The following is a 27253-nucleotide window of genomic DNA, read 5'->3' on the forward strand; positions in this document are numbered from 1 at the left end:
GGAACTATTAACTGTTCCCAAAAGGTACTCCCGGTTCTCCTGTGGCAACTTAATATATTTGAAGCTGAGCCCATTTTTGATTAAACTATAGGACGACTCTGCCAGGCCGCTACTAAAATTTATCACTGTATTTCTCTTTCCTATCATCTGAAATGTTTTTGAAGAAAATCAAAGGTACATCTAAAATAGAACTTTATTTTTAACTTCTTTTACCACTTGAAAAGAACAGGGTTGTCAATGACGCTGATCTATGGGCGAAGGGAAGAAACCAAGGTGGTCAGGAAGGCAGCTCAAAGTTTTCACAAAGTCCTTGGTCAGCTTTTATGTACATCAAAACGAAACGTATGGCCCCTGGTGACTGAAGGCCTTCATGGGCTTGCAGCCTCTCTCTAACCTCCCTTCATGCTGCGTGGTTCCAGGGGCTCTTCCTTTCCAAGTCAGAATTCATATTCCTCCTTTGTGGCGGAACAGTCTGTTCAAAGTAACCCAGATAAAATGGGGTTCCTTCTAGTTCTTATGGAAGTTTAAACTATTTTAAAAGGATGTTCTCCTTCTGTTTGCAATAATCCTTATTTTCTTCCAGTTACTGGGGAAATTCTGTTACCTTTTATTTTGGGCATTGTCTTTCAGAGGGGGAAAAAAAAAAAAAAAACACCAAGTGCTAAATTTGACACTTGGAAGTATTTTTTGATAAACTAGGCAATTTCCAACTGTAAGTGAAAGGCCACTAAGACATCTTTAAGATACACTTAAAATACCCATTAGCAGGGGAAGGATCGTACCTGGGGTTAGAAATTACGGGAAAAACAACTTGCAAGCACTACCATCATGAAGCAGAGTTCCTAAGGCAATGTTCCTGACCACCACACAAGTCAGGATTTGCCTCTGGAGTCTGCTCCACACCTCCCTAATAGGCCTAGAAGCTACAGACAATTAATTATTAGATTATGTAACTCCCACTGCTAAAAGTTAGCAGAACATTCTATGGTTTTACTGAAAGTGTGCTGCTTTTCAGCTAGGGGTGCAATTTCATCAGCTCATTCATCTGCATCTTTGTGCTACTTAATCCTGGCTTCCTAGGGTTTTTCTTTAATTGGCTCAGCCATTTCTGCCCTCAGTCAGCCTGATTTTATTCTTGGGTTCCCAGTGAAGATGACTGAATCTGAAATCTGTAGTACCAAAGTCGCATAGCAGTCAGATGTATTTATCCATCTAAAATTTCTATGTTTAGAAGGGCTGTCTTTCTGTGATTAATGAAGGCACATCTTTGCAAGCTTCTAAAGTCTACACTATGCTGGGGAAATACTAGAGGAACTACTCACAACACGAGAGTAAAGGTATGGCATTTATGATGCTATGGAAAACACACTGGTCAAAGAACCAAAAGACCTGACTTGGTTACAACTTATTTGACCATATATCTTTGAAGGCAACGCCATCACTCTGTGCCTCCCTCAGTTTACTCATCTATAAATTGGGGATTAAACCACCTACTTCAAAGAGTTTTAGTCAGGGAGAAATGAAATAATAAATGGTAAAATGCTCTGCGAATTGCAAATGCTATAGCAATTGAGGGATTAGAGTATTATTAGTATTCCCAAAACCTAATTTCCTTATCATGGTAGCAGTAAATAGCTCTTAAGAACTTGATGACATTTTTATATTAAAAAGTTAATTAAGAAGACCTTCATTAGCATGTGCAATCAAGTTCACTGTTCTAATTGGCTCACTAAAATTTCTGTTGCTAAAATAACATGGAATAAACCACAATAAAATCCTGAACAAATGTTAATTACAAAACATCAAAATGTATCGAAGAATAATCAAAAGATTTATGACCACTGACATTACTCAACTCAGCTGTCTGCTCCTGATGATTATCTGCCACACCTATTCAAGGATACTATGCCACCTCCAAGGTTTCAACCATCACCTTTAATAAGAGAACACTAATGGGCATATGCTGCTCACTCCTTTCTCCTAAGCTTTAACTCAAATCTCAAACTACTTAGATCATCTGAGTTCCTGACACTTACCAGTTCTAACGCTGAGTTCACTTCAACTGTCTACATTTAGACTTGCTTATTCTTTCATCAAAGGCATCATCAATCTCTCAATCATCCAGCTTAGTACTTCATCCATTTGTTCTTCAAAATATCTTCCATGAATTATTTTCTTTTATTCTGGCCATAAACTCCCCAAGGTGCCTTTATCATTTCAATTCTAGGCTAACAGATGTGCTTTTCTTCCTCGTTATCTCAGAACCCCCATATCCCATCCATAAGTGGAGGATTAATTTTCGTAGACACCCCACTTTCAGGTATCACACAAATAATCAATGCCCCAGTGCCATGGCAAGCTTTTAAATCTCACTCTAAGTGATTTTCCTTAATTGAAGTCACTCAACAGCAAGATGTTTCCAAGCTTTAATAAAGTGCAGTTAGGCTATCTCAGTAATATGTAACTAGATATCTCCAAATCAGTAAAAATACTTAAAATGGTGCTAAAAATAACTGCTAATCATGGCTTCTACAAATATTATGTGCACAAGACATAAATGATTGTTTCACAGGAACTCCTATAGTCAGTTCCCCTGGAGTTCCCCAAGAGCAGCATAAACTGGGATTACCAGCCTGTCAGAGACATAGGATCAACTTGTACCAGCAAAAAAAGCAAAAGAAATACCTGGTTATGGTTTTGAGTAAATTAATATTAGGATGACCAACTATTCCAGTTTGCCCAGAACTAAGAGGTTCCCAGCACACAGAGCTGTCAAGGGCTTTCAACTTTAAAACAAGGGGAATCTAAGGGCACCCAGATGGTTCAGTTGATTAAGCACCTGACTCCTGATCTGAGCTCAGGTCTTGATCTCAAGGTCATGAGCTCAAGCCCCATGTTGGGCTCCATGCTGGGCATGCAGTCTATTTAAAAAAAAAAGGGAGGGGGGAATCTCAGGCAAACTGGGATAAGTTGGTCATTCTGATTAAGACCATGGTTGAAGGTACACCAGGCTGAAGGAGAAACATAAAGCACAATGAGTCAACTTAGGGTAGTCAGAGCCGGGGGCAGGAGGGGGCCAAAGTTATGGTACAGTTATCACACATGGACCATGCTTGGCCATATTCCAAATGTTTTACTTCCCCAGTCCACAGCTGTAAATAATGAGTCTTATTTCAGTCAAGTGTATGAACTGCCATCTGACACTGCATGAGGTTCGAAGTCTGTATGTTCACTTCATCTGTTTGGTTCATTCCAGGACAAAATTCCAAGCTCATTCAAAGTGCACATAGAAAATTCAATTGTATAAGCCACAAACCCAGGTGTGTATGTAACTATCTTAATTTCCCTTAAACTAAACTTAATTTCTACTTTAAATCCCCAATTCCAGTTAATAGCAAACAACTTAATGGAGTCACTTCAAATAAATGCAATTAAATTAGTGATTACTCAGTTATTTCTGATTTAAAGTCTGTCAACTTGGAATGAGACAGCCAAGTTTTCTCTTTAAGACCTTCCAACCCCTCTGGGATTTCTGGGTCTGGGGGATAAGACCTAGCCTACTGCCTCTCAGATTTCAGCAAGCAAGAGAATCACTTGGAAGGCCTGTTGATTACAGATCACTGGCAATGGCCCCACAGTTGCAGATTTGGTACGTCTGGGGTGGGTGCCCAAAAATGTGCATTTATAATCAGTTCTCAGGTGATGGTGATGCGGTTGGTCTTAGGGACCATACCCTGAGACCTACTGACAAACATTTAGAGGTATTCTGGGTGACTTCAGCTCTTCATTAGCTTTCTTCCATTCTCTGAATCATCTTCCCGGAGCTCTCGATCACTCCATGTGGCAAGAAAAGAACTGGCAATGAGGGTGGCATCAAAACCCTACCTGTCTCAACCTGGAGATATGTTAAATAGTATATAACACAAGGAAACACAGGGTTGTAGGAGCACTTCAACTAATATCTCAAAATTATCATTTTGCTACATTTATAGTGTTATTTTCTCAGCGCTGTACATATAGCTCCCCTTCTATGTATCCTATAGCTTAAGTACTAGAGTAGAGTGAAGGAAAATGATTTTACCAGAGTCCAGAAACTTCTAAGTCAAGCTTTATCTCTTAAAAGTCAGCCACATATCCTTGGATAAGTTTTTAAAATTTATCAGCTTTGTTTTCTCGGCTCTTAAATAAGGCTGATATTATCTTCCCTGCCATGGCAATCTCAGAATATCTGCAGGACTGAAGAGTAATATTTGAAAACCATTAATGGTTATATTTAAGGTGAAATATCTGTTATCATCCACATAACTTCTTATCAGCCTAAATAGTTAACTCTGTAAAAACTGGATACATGTGACCAAAATATATATACAAAATATTGCTTTCATATATATGGATACAACAAATATATATATTATATTATAATACTATAGTATATATGACAATATATAATCATACAACATGACTATGTATGTAATACAGACACATACATGCACACAATGTTAACATTCATCAATACTACCAGGCACTCACTGAGGTGAGTTAAACTCATGGGCAGTAGGAAACTAGAACCAATTGTGTACATGTCTTCCCAACTCTACATTTAATGACATTAAGTTGGTAGTTTGAAACCAACAAATGCTACAAATCAGGACTTATGTGTGGTCTTATTTGTTCATTTTCAGAGAGCTAGTTATTAAACATTTACCAGCAAACCACTGCTTGTAGTACACATGGGGCCTTTGAGAGATTATTTCCAGTGTCAGTTTGTAATAAAGCAATAAAATGTATTTTTCTTTTCCCTTTTATACCACATAAAAATGTTACCATTTGAATAAAACATACTAAAATACATACACACATGATGTATTACCAAATTCTTTACCTGCAGGATTGATTTTCAATCTAAAGTGGGATAAGGGGCAGCCCCGGTGGCGCAGCGGTTTAGCGCCGCCTGCAGCCCAGGGTGTGATCCTGGAGACCCGGGATGGAGTCCCACATCAGGCTCCCTGCATGGTGCCTGCTTCTCCCTCTGCCTGTGTCTCTGCCTCTCTCTCTCTAGCTGTGTCTCTATGAATAAATAAATAAAATCTTAAAAAAAAAAAAAAGAATGAAGGCAAGGTGATGAAAACACTTTTAAAAAAATAAAAATAAAATAAAAAAAATAAAGTGGGATAAGAATCATCTAGGATATTTATTTAAAATGCAAATTTCGGGGTCTTACCCCTCAGTAACGTGAACTATAGGTCTGAAGAGGGATCACAAAGGGGCATTTTTAACAAGCTCCAGGGGTATCCCAAATAGGTGGTCCTGAGATGTCACACAGATCTATGGATAAAACACAAACCTCACATTCTGGCTTTCAAAGCCCCCTAACACGTGGTCACAAAATTCCTTCTCCTCATCTCCAACTGCTCCCCAGTGTATGCCTGTCCTGAACTAAAAAGGTACTATCACTGTCCTACAACAGAATCTTTGGAATTTTGTTTTACCTATTTGCCAAGTATCCTACAATATGGCTTGAAAGCTCTCCAATGCAGACTCTGAGTTGACAAGATAAAACAGATTTCATAGCCTTTTATACTAGCAAACTTAGCAACGTTTCAAGGGCACATGCTGGCAATGAGTCAGGACCAATTGAAATCTTGCAAAAAGTGGCAGGGAAAGGGGTCAAGGGAGAAGGATGAAGGTCTATGCATACATCATTCCCCCACAGACTACAAAATAATGCTGAGCATTTTGCCTAAGCAATTTTACTTTAGTCACAAAATCTTACTATATAAAAATAACTTGTTTTATAAATTAGCTGTCAAATCCTTGAAGAAGCCAACCATGAACAATTTGTTGTTGGTTATATTTCCATTATTGTCACCATTTAATCCATAGTTTAGTGATTAATGGTTTTCTAAGAAAACTTGTTTGAAGTATAAAGAATGAAATCCGTTAAACCAAGTATGACCCGACAAGATTCATTTGTCTTGGGGGTCTCATCAGTACTGAAACTGCCATGGCATAATTAACAGTCCAAGAGATGAAACAGGACTCCTGTTCTATCATGTCTCCTCTATTTAAGTCTTTAAAAATGAAAAATAATGAGTAAAGGTGTAAAACAAATTGCTTGATATGCCAAGAAGCAAAATAATCCCATTAAAATAATTAGAATTTCATCATAAATTATTAGACACTGCTGTTACACTGGAGAATAAGCTCTGTCTGGGGTGATCCCGATACATATACGTGGGCATCATTTATGAACTGTCGTTAGAAAGGATGTACTTTCTGAAAGGTGATCCCGATACATATACGTGGGCATCATTTATGAACTGTCGTTAGAAAGGATGTACTTTCTGAAACTTGATAAGAAGCCTCCAGACATGCTTCTTTAATTCTTTAATTCTCTCAGAAATAAAAGGCTGCTTTGGGCAATAATCTTACAAAGTTTCTAAAAAATTGACAAAATTTATTGTTTCTTTAGTTTAATTAAGAGCCTCCTACATATCTGAAAGAAGAATAAAGAACTCAAAACTGAATCTATATTATGGGTGTGTGATCAGATTCATAGAAATTATACGTGCAAAAAGACCAGACTAGAAAAGGCAAGAGAAAAGAATAACAATAGTTGATTTTCAGGGACAGGACATTGGGTATTAAATTTTACACTGTGCAATAAATATAAATTAAGAATGCTAACAATAATTCAGCTTGATTTTATGGCACACTGGGTCAACCATCTGTGAACCTGAATGGTTAACTATTATTTTAATCCAATCTGATTTAATGCAATCAGCACCAACTATGGGAAAGGCATTTTGCTAATATCATGAGGACGAGAGAGCCAAGAATTCATAAAAATCCATGTCATCAGGAACCTGAAATCTAGTGGGGAATAAAGACATGAATAGAAACGACAATGATAGAAAAGTAAAATATGGAATGATCTGGAAAACACAAGGGAGGAAGTGATTTAGTTCCAAATAGGAAAACAGTAAAAGCTTTTAAGAAAAGATAGCAACAGAAAGAAGACTATAATCTTCCTAAGATGTGGAGGCTTGTAAACAGTGGTTGAAAGGTGATCTCAGGAAGTACTAGGGCCTATGGTAAATAAGGGGCAGAAACACTGAAGAGAGGTAACAGTCATACTGTGTACTACCTATACTGTAACCCTGGGGACTTTTGGGTTTATAACCTCTAGCAGCATGCTTGGCAAATAGCAGGCACTCAACATATTTTGGTGGAAGACAGTCAAGCCTCATGGTAACTAGGAAAAAGAATACTCCAACTTGGACTTAGAAGGTAAACACTTAGAAGTGTTTTAAATGTGAAAGTTCAGGCTAAGTCTCATTTTATATATGCTTAAATGTCATATCTCATAATTATGATAAGCAGTACAAATCACAAATGTGCTCATTATTTTATCTTTTTTTTAAAGATTTTATTTATTTATTTATTCATGAGAGACATAGAGAGAGGCAGAGACACAGGCAAAGGAAGAAGCAAGCTCCGTGCAGGGAGTCCGACGTGGGACTCAATCCCGGGTCTCCAGGATCACACCCTGGGCTGAAGGCAGCACTAAACCACTGAGCCACCTGGGCTACCCATTTTATCTTTAATGGAAATTAACTAGCTCTCATTTTACTATTATAAAAATGTTATCTAATTTATCAGTGTGTATCTTTCCATGTGTTCATATATGATTTTACATCTATTAGGTTTGAGAAGGCAATACAAATATTTTTGATCCCTAAAGAAAAACTTAGAGAAGATTACATTCAAATCAAATAATACTTCAATTAACACATATAAATAACAGTTCAATTTAACAAACACCCTTGGAAGAGGATACCTAAACCAAAACCAATGTAGTGAAGAACACTGTATTTTGTTCTGCATCCATTTCTCCCATTCCCTAGCTTCTAATTCATATATAGAGGCTCTGGGCCCTCATCTACCAAGCACCCATCAAAAAATGAAGAATCACTACTCTTACCATTTGCCTGAACCATTACCCACTCACACTGAAATTAACTCAAAGTATTTTGATTTTTAAAGGTGTTTAATCAGAAATAATTTTCTTATTCCTAATAAGGAAAGGCATTTTCTCATTCTAAAGGATGCCCAAATAATGAGTCTGTTTACTAAGTCTACTTAAGCTGGTTCTTAGGTTGTCCTCAACACTAGCTTATATGGTGCTCCTTCTTGGGGAGGAAGGTACAGCTGAACATAGCAGTCCTATATGAAGGACAATCCACTTTAATTCTTGTGGGATGACTTGGGGAGGGAGGTACAGAGCATATCTCCGTAAATCAGGATGGCTCCTTGCTCCTTTGGGACACTGGCTGAGGCTGTTGGAAACTTTAGGGAATAGAAAAGCATATGTTACAGCTAAAGTGAGCCTACATCACCCCAACAAAGGGCTGTCTGCCAGCAGGTCCCTACCCTCTATTCGTGTACCCAGTGGATTTTCCTTTCCCAAGCATAAACCAAGCCCTAGTCTTCATCTCCTTTAACCTTAACTGCTGAAGGTTTTTCTCAAGACTAAGATTTTTATTGCTATTTGAAATTTCTGTTCTGTACTCTTACTTATTTGGAATGCATCCTTCTCCTTCCCAGATTATTTCTGCCTGAGGTTATGAAGTCTCTAACAAATAATTATGTTGTTGGAATGCATTGATTTCATTAATGGAGCTATTACTGCACCCAGTAAAATTGTTGATGATGATAGGCTTTTTAAACCAACTTTTAAAACCACTTATAAAAGTTTTGTTTATTTGTGCTCTTTACCTACTTTCAAGAGAAAATCTGAGATGGCTTAAAACACAAAAGCCCAAAACCCATTAACACAGCTTACAAAACCTAAGTCAAATAAAGAAGAAGTGGCACAAGAAAACCCAGACTGTGGAACCCCATTTGAGCACAACACATATCTGTGGTAGCTCAAAAAAACCTATTAAGTCATTTAGAATGAACACTATTCTGGTGATGTGATCAAAGAGGAATTTATCACTTAAATCTTTTTGTATAATTCACCAGGCAACATAGCAAGTAAGGTCTTTAACAGCAGCTTTCATAAAACAAGCAAAGACATCCTGCGGGGTCAGCCTAATAGGCATGCGACCCATGCAGCTGCATAGCACCTCAAGATTGGAAGAGCCCCATATCTGGTTTAGTGCTCTGCTGTTGCGGTCTTGAAATTCTTAATTTTTGTTATAAAAAGGGTTTTCTCACACTTTCATTTTGCACTGAGCACTGCAAATTACATAGCCCGTTTAGTCATCTTTCATACAGCTTCTATCAATCCCTAAATTTCTTGTTAGAGGGCATTTCTCCTTTGGCAACAGAGGACAGTATTTGCAAAATTGATCCTACATTTTTTTGGGTATTGAAAATAAATTGTGTGGATATATAAAGACACACACACACACACACACACAAAAAAAAAAAAAAAAACCAAACTTAAGTCTTAATAAATACTAAACATAAACCATATAGACTTCCTTTGGAGAAAAAAGAAAAGCCAATATTTTTCTCCCTTCATATATTAAGCTCAAGATACCTTTCAACAGAAACAATGTATTTCTTGTGTATTTTTTAGATATAGTTACAGGTCTTAACTGTAAAATCTGTAAACAGACTTATAATTTAAAACCCATCACCCAGTTAGATGAAGTATAACTTCATCAAATTAAGAGAATTTATCTCTGAATTGTGCCTTCCATGGTGTTTGCCTTGATCTTATTGTCTTAAGAAATACATTTTTAACGAGTTCATGGAGAAGTAAAATATCCTCAGAGGGCACTTTTGTATCTTATCATGCCTTCAGATCTGTTATAATTACTCCTTCCTACCAGAGGGATGGACTCTTACCCTATTCCTTATAAACTTTTTGTATAGTTGAAAATCATCTTTCCCACATATAACACATCAAGTAAAAGTAACATCAAGTAAAAGTAACATCAAGTAAAACAGAACTTGGCAGCTGCTGTCCATATGACTGATGAAAACTGTTTTCTGAAAGTAATCGCACTAAAGGCCTCTATTACCACATTAAGTCCAGCACCATAACTGCTGCTATTGGAAGATGCTCAAAGTACCATGACCCCAGCATCCTTCCATTCTAGCTTAAACAACCACACAGACTTCCACACACAGCGCTAGGCCCAAAAGACACATCCCTGAGCAAAACATTTCAGTGTGCCTGTAGCTTAGAATCTAAGTGCATGTTGCAAGTGCATCATCACCACACCATGTCTACATGACATGGTGAAATCACACTGGAGAAAAGCAGGAAAGGTTTCCTGAAGAATGGGACATTCAAACTTATTTTTAAATATTTCTTTTTATTACCAATTCAGAATTTAACTTAATAGGTACAAGGTTATGTATGAGGCCAGAGGTGTATTTACCGTGAATTAATGAAGCTTAGGTTCAGGTCTCCTTCCTTGTCTAGGCACCTTCTAAGATTTTTTCATCCATTTTGTTATTTGTAATTTTTTATCCTTTCTCTTAAAGAGGACCCCCAAACTGTATAAGATCCACAACCCACAAAATCTAGGTCCTCCTCTGCAGGAGTCATGCTGAGTTTTGACTCTCCACAGGGTATGCAGTTAGTTAACATTACTTCCATTTTACTAACTCATGGACTAAACAGGAACAGTTTAGTAGGCTGTAAACTTTATCCTATTCGGCCTAATTTTCTCAAACTAAACTCTCCTCCTGAGCTCAAAGTCTTTGTGCTAATTCAAGCCCTCCTCCTAGTAAAAACATAAAGATAAGGGTAGGAGGGCACATGCATTTTCATGGCAATCCCAGAACCAAAGAGAGGCATAGAGAAAAAAAAAAAAAAAAAAAGAAGGTGTGCTGAGAAGGAAGAAGTCATGACACTGCAGCTCCTCTCTTGAAGGAGAACTTCTCACTTCTTGGTTCCACCCCACAGCCAGCTTGAGCTTTCTAGACAACCTCACTGGAAGGAAGGAAACATAATTTGCCTTTTTTTCTCTAGAAGTATTTCCTTCTAATGTCACGGGTTTCCTTTATAACAGTGACAGAGAACATCAAAATTGTTGTATGGGTGAAACTGTATGTTAGGTGATGTGGTGTTACAAAAATGGCTTTTAATCAAAGGAGTTTTATACCTATCACAAAAATGGAGTTTTAAGCTTCATTTTCATAAGCTTATCTGCTTTATTTAACAATGAATTTATCCATAAATTACAATGTAATTTTTTATAAAGATAATTATTCTTTATAGAAAATAGCTTGGAAACAATAACAATCACAAAATCAGAATAGAAATAGTGAAATCTTTTGAGTATTAAGCAGTCACTCTTATTCCATGAAAGTATATGTGACTTAAAGTGGGTTTAAAGGTGTTTGCAAAAAAAATAAATAAATAAAGGTGTTTGCAATTCTTTTGCAACCAAACATTAACATTTCCACCAGATAAAGCTCAGTGATTAGGAGGAATTGCAAGCTAAAGAAACTCAATTCATATGATGCCACTTCTAGCAAAATTTATTTTGATTTATTCTGGAAAGAAATGCAAATAAATCTTTTGAGCACATATAGCCTAGAGAAGATTGCCATGAAACTTAAATATAATTATTATAACACAAGGGAAAGTGAATAAAAATGTATTAGCACAGTGACTTAGACAAAGAGACATTCAAAGCATATAATTCATCCAGTAAGCACTAGCAGGTCACACTGCTTCATATCAATAATGCAAACAAAAGTTCTCAAAATATTAGGAAAAAATCTTTGAAAGCTATTAAAACAGTACATAAAAGCTTTAAAAATAATAATATGATAATATTTCTAATAAAGGAAAAATGATAGCAGGCAGCAGGCTGCATTGTTGGTTCATGCTGAAGTACCTTTGGCTAGGTAGTACGAGATTATCTTTACAAAGAACTTTCTCATAGAGACTTAGAAGCTTTATCAGATATATAGTTCCAAGCTCTTTATTTGTACCTAAGAACAAACTTGGTAACAAATTATCTTTTAAAATAGTGCAGCCTTTAAGTAGTTGTATTTTGGCAGCATCTAAGAGAAACTGGTTGTACGATGCATTTTGGGTAGGACTATGTACTTTTAGCATGTTCAGTTTCCATGAAAATGTGTCTTCTCAAAAATAAGCTTTTCCTTTGTTCTCCCATGTACCAGAACACTCACAAGATATCAATAGCATCTTACAGTAAACAGTGAATTTTTATACGTTCTTTCAAAAATATTTTTAGTCTTTTTATTCAAATACTTGGATTCACCAGACTACTAAGGAAAATACTCAAGAGTATTAAAAAGTTTCTGTCAGAAGATGAGAAGTCTAAGGAAATTTGCAGCAGCCCTAGCTTAACATAAATATATTGATCAGTATTTCAGATCTAAGGCATTCATAACAGGTTTACATGTATGCATTCAACTAACCTTCTAAATATCTTTACTTGAGTGTCTTGCCCTGCAAGGGCAAATGTACAAAATTAGGCTAATCTACACGTTCCCAACCTTAAACCTCCTTTCCTAACAGGTCTCTTCTTCTCTTCCAGTTTTGCTTCCCTCCAAGTTACAGCCAGAATGATATTCCTAATATACAAATCTGATTATGTTATTGCTCTGCTTAAAACTCTCAGTGTTTCCAATTGCCCTTCATTCACCCCAGTTTGGCTCACCACATTCTCTGAGGTTTGCCCACAGCTCATACACCTCTCCACTCTGTCTCACAGTCTAGGCTGTGATCAGCCATGGTGAACTGCTCTGAATGCTATAGATGTATCAAAAATATCTCTCACCCTGCCCCCAAACTCTTTCCCTAACACTAGCCTCTACTCTTGAATCTAAATCTCTCTTCCAGTGAAGCCCTAAACTAGCTTATGTTCCCACAGCATTCTATACTTCCTTTCTCATAAACTCTAACATACTATACACCATTACTGTTCAAGAGAGGGGTGCTTCTCTCCCACTCTTGAAGTTTCTCTCACATGGGAGGAACACTAGTAGTGTGACACTCTTACTCTTCCCCCAAAGAAGGAGGGACAGACCTGGTGAATTTAAAAAGGTAACGCAGTGTCTTTCTCCGGGGAGAAAAGAACCCTTCTACCCACAGAGAGCATGTGCTTCACTTCTCAATGATATTAACGTCACAGGAGGCACAGAGGAGCCTATAGTTGCCCACCACTCTCAAAACAATTTGAGTAAATTTCTCATAGTATTAGAAAAAGTTCAATATTAGAAAGCCCACTTGTCCTCAAGCTACACAGTCTAATGCCACCTATATCAGTATAAAGATGATAATTTTGTGGGGCAGCCAGGTGGCTCAGTGGTTGAGCGTCTGCCTTTGGCTCAGGTTGTGATCCCCAGGTCCTGGGATTGAGTCCCATGTCGGACTCCCCCATGGGAAGCCTGCTTCTCCCTCTGCCTATGTCTATGCCTCTCTCTGTGTGTCTCTCATGAATAAATAAAAAATAAAATAAAATATTTTTTTTAAATTATAATTTTGTTTCCCATCCACCATATCTCACTTTGCTCAGAAGTCAAACAAGGACAAAAAGCATTTTTATTGAGAATACTCAAACCCCCAAATTAGCATATCTATGTACTATTTTTGGTAATAATCTATCAGCTCCAAAAGATGGGGAATACATGTCTGGTGTACTACTATAGTACTAGGTTTAGCAGGTGCCTGGCCAATAGCAGGTGCTCCATAAATTGTTGTTTATTTAATGAATAGACAATTAGGTGCCATCCCTCCATCTTATCCACTATTCAGGCACAACTATTACCGCCAGTGAGGTTGTAACTACTCTTAAAATACTTCTTACTATCAAATCCCATCTAATATTTTCTATCTAATAAATTTTAGGCTTGTAACATCAATCTAATATACTTTTAAAATTTTTATTAAATAGCACTCTATTGAAATAAACCCTAAATTGGAAACAGATGAGCTAGCACATTAAGAATTCACTAATTTGCAGATCATTTTTATCCATTAGTTCACTGCAGAAAAAATCACACATTTAAAACATAGTTTAAACAGCAATTTCACCAACATTTTAGCCTTAAACTTCACATACTCTAAATTTATCTTGTCCAGAAACATACAATAAAGTGTAGACATGTTATGGTTAAATATGGTTCAAGATAGTTAGAAAGAGGCAAGCTGGCATTTTGGAAAGTAGATTAATGGGTTAATGAGTGAAGTGAGGGTAGATTAATTAAATTTTGAGAGTTTCTAGTTCTCTAATTTTAACATTTCCACTGACCATAAGAATAGCTATTAATATTCTAAATATGTTTTCTAATGAATTTTATAAAATTACTATTTTATGTTTAAATATATTATTTTAAAAGGACTGATACACTCCTGAATATGACATCTCATTTAAAATCAAGGGACAAGTTTTCCTTTTGAGAAAACAAATCTATAATTTTTATGATACTTAACTGAAAAATATAAATCATAGGATTAATCTGTCAGAGAATGTTTCTTTCTTGTAAAGTATCTGTTATTTTAAGTGAAGAATGCTTGCATAAACTAATTTGTGGCAACTTCATTTTTATTCATTCAATTATATTTAAAAGTCCATGTATATGCATGAATACATAATTAAACGTTCTTGTAAGATTTGTCTCTAGACTTGAAGAAAAAAATATATATATTCTCAAATTTTGAGAATTATGATGCTACTGCATAAAACATAGTGAAGGATTATATGTCAATATCTTCCTTTTGTATTTATGACAAAAGGAAAAACATTCCAAAAAGAATTGTAAATGAAGATCTAAGTTGTACAGGACAGGAACAAAATGTGCAATAAGCAGAAGTCTTTTGGCATGTATTTTTAAACAGGAGGTTTTGAAAACTCCAAATTTAGCTTCATAAAAAGAGGTAGTGCAAGTGTGAAGCATGTGGTCATTTTGGCATACTCTGTGTATAACTTCTCTCTTTACCTATATAAGGATATAATAAAGCTTCAGAAATGTGCAAAGCAGAAATCCTCCAGTTCTGTTTATTCACTTTCAGTCAGGTAGTAAAATATCCTAATGTTCCATGAAGAAATCTTCAAAATGCACTGCTAAAATAGTCTGCTAAAGAGAAATCAACAACTTCTTTATTTAGATACTAAGCAGTTTAAAGGAAAAGATCAGTGAGGTTTTTAGTTTTTTATTTTCTAAGCCAACTATATCTGCAAGGATCAGTCAGTTTTACTAAATTTTCATCATCTTTATTTATTGCATTTTTTTCATACTGCCATCCCCCTTTGTTCATCTTCCATTTCCCATATCCTCCAACTTCCTTTCAAGCTCTTTTGAGGGAGGGTGTCTCAATACTCTTTTTCCATTTCATCTCCTCTTTATTATCCTTTCTCCTTTTTCTGATTCCCTCTGGCCTTCCTTCACTACTATAATTATATTTATACAGCCTCATATTTCTTTTAGAAATTCAATTTCTAAAACACTTACCATTCACTTCTGCTTCTACAGTTCTTGGCCACACTTTGTAAAGAAAATGCAAACTAAAGCCTCCTTTCTTTTGGTTATCTAAAACACGGTAGCAGTGGAAGGAATGGCAAAGAGATTCTGCATGCTATGTATGTGTGATGTTGCTGTGGCCCTCAATCTCAAGAGAATACAAAAGCTACTTATAACTAACATGTATGGCAAAAGGATCCATAATTGAGAAAAAAATCACACTGTTTGGGCAGATGTATTTGTGTGGACAATTTTTTTTAGATTTTTTATTTATTCATTCATGAGAGACACAGAGAGAGAGAAAGGGGCAGAGACAGGCAGAGGGAGAACCAGGCTCCCCACAGGGAGCATGATATGGGACTCAATCCCCAACCCTGAGCCAAAGACAGATGCTCAACCACTGAGCCACCAGGCGTCCCTGTGCTGACAATTAAAATGGGAAATTCTGCCTATTTCAATGGTGCTACATGACATTCAGTTCAGTTTTGAAAAACTCCAGTTTAGATCATTATGGTTTCAAATTTAACTTTAAATAGATTTACAGAATCCAAATAACCAATAACTATGAGCAGATGAATGAAACTAGATTTTCAGATAATAGATCATTAAGTAGAGCCTCTGATCACCAAGATACTGAAACCATGCCTTCCTCTCTGACAATTAGTATACAAAAAGAGGACACAAACTAACATAATAATCATAAAATGGAAATCAACTTGGTAAATATTAATGACAAGTATCATACATCATTGACAAAATGGCATGCAGTTGTAAATCTGAATAACCAACATAATCAAGATTTAACCTAGAAATGTACTTAAATAAAATGTCCAAAACTGAAATGAAGTTAATTGTACAACTTTACTAAAAAGGTTAAATAAAAGATGTACTATCTTTCTGAATAGGATGATTAATATTGTAAAGATGTTAATAGTACAATTGCAAACTATTTTGAAGAGAGATTTTATAAATTGAATTTAACATTTGGTTCTGAAAGAAAAAGTAGGTAAGAATAATCAAGAAGAGTTTTAAAGAGAAAAATTAGGCTAATTTAAACAGTATGATATTGGTAGAGAAATAACAGATCATTATAATAAAAAAAGTCTATAAACAGACACATGTATTTATAAATTTAGCATAAAATTAAAAAGCTCTATTATTCCTCACACTGTTAAAAATGATGAATTTTATAGGGATTGTTATATTTAAAAATTTATAAACAAAACAAAAAGTAGAAACAATGCAGGATGTTTTGTTATTTGTATCAGAAATCTTGGGGTTACGGAGGTATGTGATTGTATTTGAATGGTAATGCCATCACTTAGTATTATATAACCCTAAAGAAGCTGTTTATTCATCATCTATAAAAGAAGAATTAACAGTACCTTATTCATAGAGTTATTAGGATGATTGAATGAGAGCATGCTCACAAAGGGCTTAGGTGCTCAACAAATATATTACTTGTGGTTTTTATTCTTAGCATAGAAACAAAATCCAGGATGGAAAAAAAAAAAAAGAAAGAAAGAAAGAAAATCCAGAAACCAGAAGCAAAATGAACATATGTGAATATATCCATTTTTCAAGTTTTTGCAACAAGTATCACATAAAACATAAAATTCAAAGTATATAATGATTTATAACATGTATCAAGGATATATTGAGAGCTTTTTAAGGCACACCTGGGTGGCTCAGTCAGTTAAGCATTTGACTCATAAGTTCGACTCAGGTCATGATTTCAGGGATTGTAGGATCAAGCCCTGTGTTAGGCTCCACGCTGGGACTGGAGCCTGCTTAAGTTTCTCTCACCCTTTCTCTACGCCCATCACTTCCAACCCACCTTTCTACTTTCTCCCTCCCTCTCTTAAAAAAAAAAAAAAAAAAAAAAGCTCTTTAAATTAGTATGAAAAATAAGCACCTTAAAATTGCAGCAAATGTCATAAGCAAGCTATTCCCAAGAGAAATATAAAGGTCCCACAAACATATCACCAGTAATCAAAGACATATGTATTTTTTCTTTTCTGATCAGCAAAATTATTCACAGTATTATAATAGAATAAAGCCAAAAAACTTTTTCATGCAATACTAATGAAACAATTAATTGGTAAAACCTTTTAGAGAGTGGTTTATGAAGGTGTACGCCTGTAAATATTTAAATTTAAACATGCATTACCTTTCCCTAACAGTTCTATTGGCATGAATTTCACCTGAGGAAATAGAGAAGTACAAAAAAATACAAAATGGGTGTTTTTTTTTCCATACTGCTATTAAAAGAGCAAAACAAACCAATACCTATGAGGTAAATCTATAATGCAGAAATAGACCAACTGGTCAATATTCGGCAAGGAAAAAAAATAAATAGCATATGCAGTATAATCAACCTTATTTCAAACATATGTAGTAGCAATATAGGTTCATAATTGCAAAAAAAAAAAGTTCTAGAAGAAAATAGATTAAACTGTAATCAGTGAATATTTCAGGATAAGATTATAAGAAGCTTTCACTTTTTAATTTATACTATTGAGTATTGTTTGAACACTTTTCAACATTTAAGAACTGCTTTTATAATAAAGAAAAAACGAGACTTTTCCATTTTAGAAAAAATAAAAGATTAAGAAATTCTTAATTACTCTCCTAGTTTCAGATTCTCACATAATGCTAACAGCTACCTGACTTTTTATAACATTTTTTGCTTAGGTTCAATAAGGTCCTTGTCAAGAATTAATAGATACTTAAGTGCTAACTTCCTCTTTAAAAGAACTGCAATTAGAAGAGCCACTTATAAAAGAATTCAAAAGCATGTTTCTTAGAGTTTAACTTGCAAGTAACATCTTCACTAGGACTTGAAACCAAGAATTATAACCCATAGCAGGCAGAGCATTAAAGAAATCTTAGCAATAAGAAAGGGTCCAATTTAATATAGCTTTCAAAATGTTTTTTATACTCTAAAAGTGAAGGACTTCCTTACAGCCCATAAAACCTGTGCTTTGCATCATAATTTTCAGGAGAAAAAGTAATTTCTTTTCATTAATGGTAAATGAATTCATTTCTTTCAGAAACTATAGTTATGTAGAAAGTTCATAATTATTATAGTAGAAACAAGATACTCTTTTTCATCAATGAAGAGCATTAAAATCTTCTGAAGAGCAAATATTTTGCATTTCCCATGGTTTTTTAATTTTTTACTAAGCAAGCTCTAACTATATTTAAATATGGAAGGCCACCACCCAATTTAGTGAACAATTTCACTTCCTCAGGAAGCAGAGGAACAGCCATATGACTAGATATTATACCCCTCAGAAAAAATTAAGCTGGATTCCTCCAAGAGAGACTAACTTCCCTATCTCTATGGCATAAAAAATGAACATTACTTGTTCTTAGTTTAGAACCCATTCCTCCTGCCAAAAATTGTACGTCCCCCAGATTCTCTTAAGAAGCATCGTGTTGAAAAGCAGAGCATTCTACACCAACATTTACCAGATATCTAATTCTGAGATCTAATTCTGAGAAAGTTTAGTGTATACATCTGTAAAATGGGAAAACATCACCTGCTTTATAAGGATGTGTGAAGACTAAATGGGATGCTGAGGCTAATATTAATGAAAATATAATAAAGGGCCTCAAAATATGCTACTCCCTTTTCAGCTTATCTGTAGCCAGGATAATTAAGAGTGAGCATCCCAAGAAAGAAAAAAATTGAAATATTACAGTAATTGTAATTGTATAATTATAGTTATATGATTTTTGAAGTATGTGCTTTCTTGGCCTTCTTGAAAAATAACATGCTAATTTTTTTTTTAAAAAGTAAAGTCACACAAAGTAATGTGACCATTAATCAACCACCTCACATTTTAATTTTTTTAATAAATTCATAAAGGAACAAGAAGAACAACATACCACTAAAAGTTATTGAGCAAGAAAGAAGTGATGGATCCAATGTTTGGAATCTGATCACCTGATTCTGAGTTATTGGGTTAACTCTCAGCATGCCATCTTCATATCTGCTGCATTATTTCCAGATTAAAGTCCCTCAAACCCCAGAATCATGACTTCTCTCCTGCTCCAGAAGCTTCAAGTGATGCTCTTATGTCTGCTTAAGTTGTCCTGCCTCATAATCAAGATTCTGATTACATCTCTCCTATCCATCCTGAATCTCAAACGCAGATTCTCTAGTCAAGGCTGGGTCAGTTTACTCCTGGAAAAACACCACATGTGTATCAGTTTCTGTGCAGGGATTCATATCACCCCCAGATTTAGAACACTTCCTCTCAGTTTTATGAAAGCTAATTCACTCTTCAAATCCAGTTCAAAAAAAACAACAAAAACAAAACAAAATAAATCCAGTTCAAGACCTACCCAACAAAATCATGAATGTGTATGTATTCATACATTCAGAGCCAGTTCCACAGAATTTATCCCATCTATCAGGTTCCTTTTTACATTCATACTATTAGTCTATGACTTGCTTTGCCTGGCATGGTCAGTTCGGAATAGAAAGTCATGGCTAATATTACTCTATTTTGAATTCTTTAGAAAAGTTTTTTAAAGTATAATAGCAGGAAATTTCTTCACTGGTGCAAAAAATAAGTATTTGTCCATGTCTCCCCTCATCTACCATATACATTCTTGTTTAGAATTATGGCATAGGGATCCCTGGGTGGCGCAGTGGTTTAGCGCCTGCCTTTGGCCCAGGGCGCGATCCTGGAGACCCGGGATCGAATCCCACGTCAGGCTCCCGGTGCATGGAGCCTGCTTCTCCCTCTGCCTGTGTCTCTGCCTCTCTCTCTCTCTGTGACTATCATAAATAAATAAAAATTAAAAAAAAAAAAAAAAGAATTATGGCATAAATTTAATGTTCACTTAAAAATGACTTAATTTTTCACTTTGTTTAGATCTTGTGAAAATATCACTTTCCAAGAATAGTATACATTTCTGTACTTACTGCTTCATAGGAGTAACCTTGCACTGTGTCCGTCAGGCACTATGTGTATAGCATATAATTCTGAAAACAATGTAGCAAAAGAAGCATTTTTGCTCCTTCCTTATAGGTGAGAAGATGGAGAATAAAAGGGTCAAGGTCAAAAAGCAAATAAGTAACAAGTATGCACATCAAATGAGGCCCTTCAGATTGCATGGTCTCCCTGCTTTATGTTGCTTCTCCCTCATCAGACAAGGTGTGTTCTTATTCAATCCTAGCTCACTATCTAAGTCTCTTAATAACATTTAAAGTCTCAAATCAATTATCATCAAAAGGAAATTTTTTGGAGAACCAGAAAACTGTCAATGGGTCAATTTTTCTATACCTCACTGAGAACACCAATGATATGTGCTGGAGAAGGAAGACTTTTCAAGTAAAAAGAGCCATGAGTGTGCGGAGAGTGTTTTTTTGTTTTGTGTGTTTGTTTGTTTGTTTGTTTTTTTAAAAGACGACTAGACAACTCTCAACTATGCCTTTAGCCCTGGACAAATATTCTTCAATACTCACCAAATTTTGGCAGATGGCTGACAACAAAGTAAAAAAGGCATCTTTTCTCACTCATAACCCCTTATTCTAGCAATGTTCAAATAATAAAATACAAGTTAGGGAGACTTTAGTTTAGTAACCATTAAACTAAGTGATCAGTACTTTGAAAGTCCTTCATTCATCTAATTACTTTCCAGTATTTTCAAGCTCTCCACAGAACAGTCCCATTGTGTAGTCCCAAAGCAAAAGTTCAATGAAATATATTTCATATAATTCAATACTGAATTCAATATTTCATATTTCTATATATAACATTTTTAACTGAGAATTACCTGCATCTTTAAAAATAATTATAAGGAAGATATACTTCTAAAAATCAAGGAGAAAAATAATACATGGATTCAGAAATAAGGCTGCCAAATAATTATCCTACTTTATTAAGAAATTTATTAAGAAATAAATTTATTAAGAAATTCAAAAATAAAAATTAAATAAAAATTACTATGTTCCCTATCAGGCTCCTTTTATTTTTCAAATATAGTACCTTTTATTTTTCAAATATTGATAAGCATATAATAAGCCAGACATTGTTTTTTTTTTAAGATTTTATTTATTTATTCATGACAGACACAGAGACAGAGAGAGAGAGGCAGAGACACAGACAGAGGGAGAAGTAGGCTCCATGCAGGGAGCCTGACGTGGGACTCGATCTCGGGTCTCCAGGATCATACCCTGGGCTGAAGGCAGCGCCAAACTGCTGGGCCATTGGGGATGCCCCCAGACATTGTTTTATTATGTCAATAGGAACATAAATTTAATACAAATTCCTAGAGAATATTTAGGCAATATGTGTATAAAGCCTTCAAATGTTTACATGCTTCAATTCAGCAATAACATTTTTAGGAATTTATTTTAGGTAAATGGTAGAAGATGTGCTCAAGAATTTAAGGGCAAAAAAAATAAATAATTTATAATAGTCAAATACTCAAAATGACCTAATTATAAAACATCAGTAGATTGTTAGAACTATGGCATGCCCACAGAATGGATGCTAAGCAAACATATAAAAATCCTATTTTAGAAATACTATTTCATACATGAAAATTGTTTATGATCTGCTGTTATGTGAGAAAAAGTTAAAAACAGCACGTACCCTAATTTGTTTTTTAAAAATGTTCAAGGTTACATCCGCATTGGAAGGAGAAAAAAATAAAACCTGGAAGATCTACTACATGTGGATGGTAGACTAAAGATAATTTTTATATCTTGAGGTAGGTGATGACTAGCTTTCAAGGAGACCCAATGACCCCCACCTCTGGCATTCACTTCCTTGTGCTGTAAATTCCCACAATGTATCAAGGCTGGTAAACTGGGATTAATGGAATCCAGAAGGGTTGGTATGTCACTTCTAAAGGTAGTTCATAAAAGATATTAGAGCTTCTACCTCAGGCTCTGGGGTCACTCATTCTGGCAGAAGCAAGCAGCCCTGTGAAGAGATCTACATGGCAAGAAACTGAGACCTTCTGCCAATAGCCAGAGATCAACTGAGGCCTCCAACCAATAGACATGCAAGTGAACCATCTTAGGAAAGGGTCCTCCAGCCTTGCTCAAGCCTTCAGATGACAATAGCCATTGCCAGTATAACACATGAGCCAGGAAAGCCACTCCAAGATTTTTGACTCTCAGGAACTATGAGAAAATAAACGTTTGTTGTTTTAAGTTATTAAATTTTAGAGTAATTTGTTATACGGTAGTGGTAATCAAAAGTGTGTTCATATATTCCAAAATTCTTTGGATAATGTGTACTGCTTTTAAAATTGGAGAAAGGGGGATCTCTGGGTAGCTCAGCGGTTTGGCGCCTGCCTTCGGCAGAGCGTGATCCTGGAGTCCCAGGATCAAGTCCCCTGTCGGGCTCCCTGCACGGAACCTATTTCTTCTCCCTCTGCCTGTGTCTCTGCCTCTCTCTTTCTCTCTCTCTCTGTCTCTCTCTGTGTCTCTCATGAATAAATAATTAAAAAATAATAATAAAATTAGAGAAAAAACAAAATGCTGCTTTAAAACACTAGACATTGTCAGTGTAATCCTGATACAGATTTTTTTTTAATTTTTTTATTTATGATAGTCACACAGAGAGAGATAGAGAGGCAGAGACATAGGCAGAGGGAGAAGCAGGCTCCATGCACCGGGAGCCCGACGTGGGATTCGATCCCAGGTCTCCAGGATCACGCCCTGGGCCAAAGGCAGGCACCAAACCGCTGCGCCACCCAGGGATCCCCTGATACAAATTTGAAGATTTTAACTTCAGTTTCAACTTTTCAAGCTAAATGTTCCCAAAGAATTCTTACACAGGTTAACATAGCTGTACTAGTCTAGCAGCAGAGAAGTCCTACAAATTGAATTCTCCAGTGATAGTAAACTTGAAAGCCTAAAAACTAGCTAGAAAGACTCTTTGCAAATAAATAATAAAAATAAATTAACAGAATATTCAATGTAAATATGTAAATAATTTTTTAAAAAGAGAATAAGCTATAGCTAAGGAAAGTTAAGAAAAGAAATGCTAAAGATATAAACAATTGGGTTTTTTTAAGAAGATTTTAATTATTTATTCATGATAGAGAGAGCGAGAGAGACAGGCAGAGACACAGACAGAGGGAGAAGCAGGCTCCACGCCAGAAGCCTGACGCAGGACTCGATCCTGGGACTCCAGGATCGCGCCCTGGACCAAAAGCAGGCACCAAACCGCTGAGCCACCCAGGGATCCCCTAAACAATTGTTTTTTAAAAATACTAAAATATGTACTTTCTAGTAAATAAACTCAAAGGTATTTGGAGAGAGAAGGAAGAAAAAGCTAATCTTTGCTCTCAAGAGACAAAGACCAAAAAATAAAATGAGAGAAAAAAATCACTACTCAAGGGCAGTTGGTGGCTTAGACCATTAAGCTTCTGCCTTCAGCTCAGGTCGTGATCCCGGAATCCTGGTATGGAATCTCAAGTCAGGCTTCCTGCTCAGTGAGGAATCTGCTTCTCTCTCTTCCTCTTCCCCTTCATCTTCAGAGAGTGTATGCTCTCTCTCTCTCTCTCAAATAAATAAATAAAATCATTTTTTAAAAAATTAGTACTATAGAAATGATTAAAAGAATTATAAAGAGTGCTACATACAGTTTGTTGCAAAAAAAATTTTGTTTCAGCATGCCTGGGTGGCTCCGTTGGTTGAATGTCAGACTCTTGGCTTAGGTCATGATCTCAGGGTCTTGAGACTGAGCCCCCCACCAGCTCTGCACTCAGCAGGGAGTTTGCTTGAGATTCTCTCTCCCTCTCCCTCTGCCCCTTTACCCTTCTCCCCTTAACCCCACCTCTGCTTATGCTCTCTCTCAAATATATAAATAAATCTTTAAAAAAAAAAAACAAAAAAAGTCTAAAAAATTGTTTTAAAGATTTTATTTATTCATGAGAGAAAGAAAAGCAAGAGAGCACAAGCAGGGGGAGGGGCAGAGTGAAAAGGAGAAGCAGGCTCTTGCAGAACAGGGAGCCGGATTGGGGCTCAATCTCAGGGTGCTGGATGATGACCTGAGCCAAAGGCAGATGCTTAACTGACTGGGCCACCCAGGCACCCCTTACAATTTTTTTTTTAATTTCAGCAAACTTAAAAGATTCTCCCAGAAGAGCAGAATATACATTAAAGCAGACCAACAATTCTAGAAAAGATGGAAGTAAACAACTATTACCAAATAAATTTCCAGCCCATGGTGATTTTAATTTGTTAGTTCTTTAAACATTGAAGGCATAGAAAAATATAGGGATATTTTTTAAATCTATTTTAGGATGTCCAAGTAACCCTGATCTTTCTACTAGCTGATAGGATAGCCTGTGTGTTTGAAGAAGGTCCTTTCCTCAAGATACTTCACTATCTTCATCGGCAAAACTACCATAGCTATACAAGGAATGATACGATAAGTGACAACATGCAGGTTGTATGATCATAAATGATGAGCCCAGTAACCTTTAAACTGAAACCTGAAAAAGAGCTGACAAAACAGAAAAACTACAGGTATTATTTATAAGCACAGAAGCAAAAGTGTTACATGAAATATACATCAAACACAGCAGGGTATTAAAATAATAATAAAACATGTTCAGTTGAGTTTATTTCAGGAACTCCAAAATGATTTAATATTAGGAAGTCTGCTAATAAATTTATGAGATCAATGGGTCAAAAGTAATTAAAACAGAACACTCTCTCAAAAAAAATTTAACTATCTGAATATATGTCCCTGGGACAGCAAACCAGGATAGTCTGATGTAGAGTTAGCACCCTATTAAGCATTTAATAGAGTTGTTTTCAATAAACTCAGATGTACATATGCCCACCGCTAACATTAGAATGACAGCATGACAGTCTTACCAATACAATAAAAAAAGAATTAAGATTTATAAATACTGGAAAGGCAGCTTATATGTACATATAATATTGCTGCTTCTCTTTTTAAAAAAGAGATTTAACTGAAAACCATGACAAGTATTGAGATTTGGGTAAACTTTTCAGTATGCCAACAACAGCTGGAAAGTTTTCAGGAAAAGCCACAATCATATACAATCAGTCACTCAATCATTCCATCAATTGCCCTTCTTTTGCTTCTCTCTTTCTCTCTTACCCTTCTCTCCCCTTGCTCTCTCTCTCTCATACACACACACTAACATACATTCATACATCTCATACTGCTACACACCTATTTACAGAAATAAGACTCTGGTTATCTAATGAAAAAAGGGAGAAAAATAGGCCTTCTAAAGATCTTACATATTAATGTGATATACCAAGATGAGTGACTTCTCTATTCTCAAGGAACAAGATATGTTTCAGAAATTGTCAAATATGTATTAATATGATTGACAAGAACAGCTTGGAATAAGCCAATGGAGTCCAAGCGTCTGTAACACACATTTTCAGCCCAATACAGGTCTTCTCTTCAAGAAGACAAAAGCAACAAAGTTCCTCATTGGATAAGGAGAACAAAAGATTTCTCTTCATCTACCTTATTTTCTTTGGAGTCAGTAGTCCAAGTCACAATATTCTGGGACCACATCTTAAATTACATAAGAACAATGTATCCTTTCAGTGCCAAATGATAAAAACTCTTTGAAGACAAGGACATAGTCATTTCTTTAGATCCTCAATACTACCTTCTTAAATCTTTTAAGCAGAGCAGACAACTTATTAAGATACTAACCCTTCATAGAGTGAAAAAGGAACAATTCACCCACATTAGGATAAAGAGATAAATTGGCAGAGATCACTTTTTATGTATCCTTTTCCGTTCCATAGCACCAACTACAGGATCTCACCCATTAACAGAAAACTTAAATATATTGACTAATGAGCCTTCTTGGGTCATTCCAAGTTATATCTCTCCACATAAAGAAAGGACTGAAACTCTGTCTAGATGATTTATGTCTCCCATCAATGACGTTAAATGCTTTCTTCAAATGGGTCAAACAGTATTTTCACCTTTGAATCTGTATCTTAATTGACTACACTATGTGAGATACGTAAAAAGGGGTTAAGTCATTTTTAAATATACTATTTTACAAGAGAATAGAAATGATCAATTCACTATCAAGTAGTATTTTTGATCCACATTCCCCTTTCATTTCCAGGAAACAGCAAGTAACATCAACTGTCACTAAGGAGACAGCAGACGCCCACTATTAAACTATGGTACTTAAGTAAAAGCTTTTCTACCATTTTACATTATCTTTCAGGAAAATATTTTGTGGTTCCATATGTAAATAATAACAACAGTGTAATCTCCCCAAATAGCCAGAAATAATAAAATACTTTCCATGATCCTCAGTTTGCTTTGAGTGAACAGAACTACAACTAAAGATGTCTTTATAAAATAATGCTTTGCTTTATTTCTTGCTGCCTATGACAGCGTATAGTTAAGAACTGCTGCATTCTTTATTTTGTTATCTTATTACTTAGTTTGTTAAAGACATAAAAGTAGGATTTAGATTTGGTAAATCTGGTGAACATTTGCTTCCTATGCTGTTGCATATCACAGAAGAACTTACCAGTTTCTCAAAGCATTACATATAAGTATCATTCTTAACTACCTATTGGAAAAGCACCAAAATGAGATTTTCTCCATTGATATGACTTTTATTTTTTAAGTACACTAGTTACAGTGTATTTAATGAGGTGAAGTGAGAGAGATTAGACCTTTTCACATATTAATCTGAGCTTAAATTCTGAGAAGCATCACTGTTTTATAAGAATGGACAGAGGCATGTGTTTATCTCTGAAAGAACAGCTATGGCTAAGTCAAAT

At 35.6% G+C, this 27253-nt stretch overlaps 1 protein-coding gene and 1 long non-coding RNA gene across 9 annotated transcripts in view; one reads left to right on the top strand and one right to left on the bottom strand.

Annotated features, from left to right (window-relative positions):
• Positions 1–26793, top strand: LOC140608916 (uncharacterized). 5 transcript variants are annotated; one of them, XR_012010912.1, is made up of 7 exons: positions 1–174; positions 1232–1337; positions 3257–3320; positions 20511–20636; positions 22108–22197; positions 24778–24973; positions 26581–26793. It is a non-coding gene; the product is annotated as an uncharacterized lncRNA (long non-coding RNA). The 5 variants fall into 5 exon arrangements; XR_012010911.1 differs by lacking the exon at positions 24778–24973; XR_012010913.1 differs by lacking the exons at positions 22108–22197; positions 24778–24973.
• The window catches only part of HDAC9 (histone deacetylase 9), a 911611-nt gene that overhangs the window by 767455 nt on the left and 116903 nt on the right, over positions 1–27253 (bottom strand). The window lies entirely within an intron of this gene.

Source organism: Canis lupus, chromosome 18 (assembly GCF_048164855.1).
Source record: "Canis lupus baileyi chromosome 18, mCanLup2.hap1, whole genome shotgun sequence".
Taxonomy (NCBI): Eukaryota; Metazoa; Chordata; class Mammalia; order Carnivora; family Canidae; genus Canis; species Canis lupus.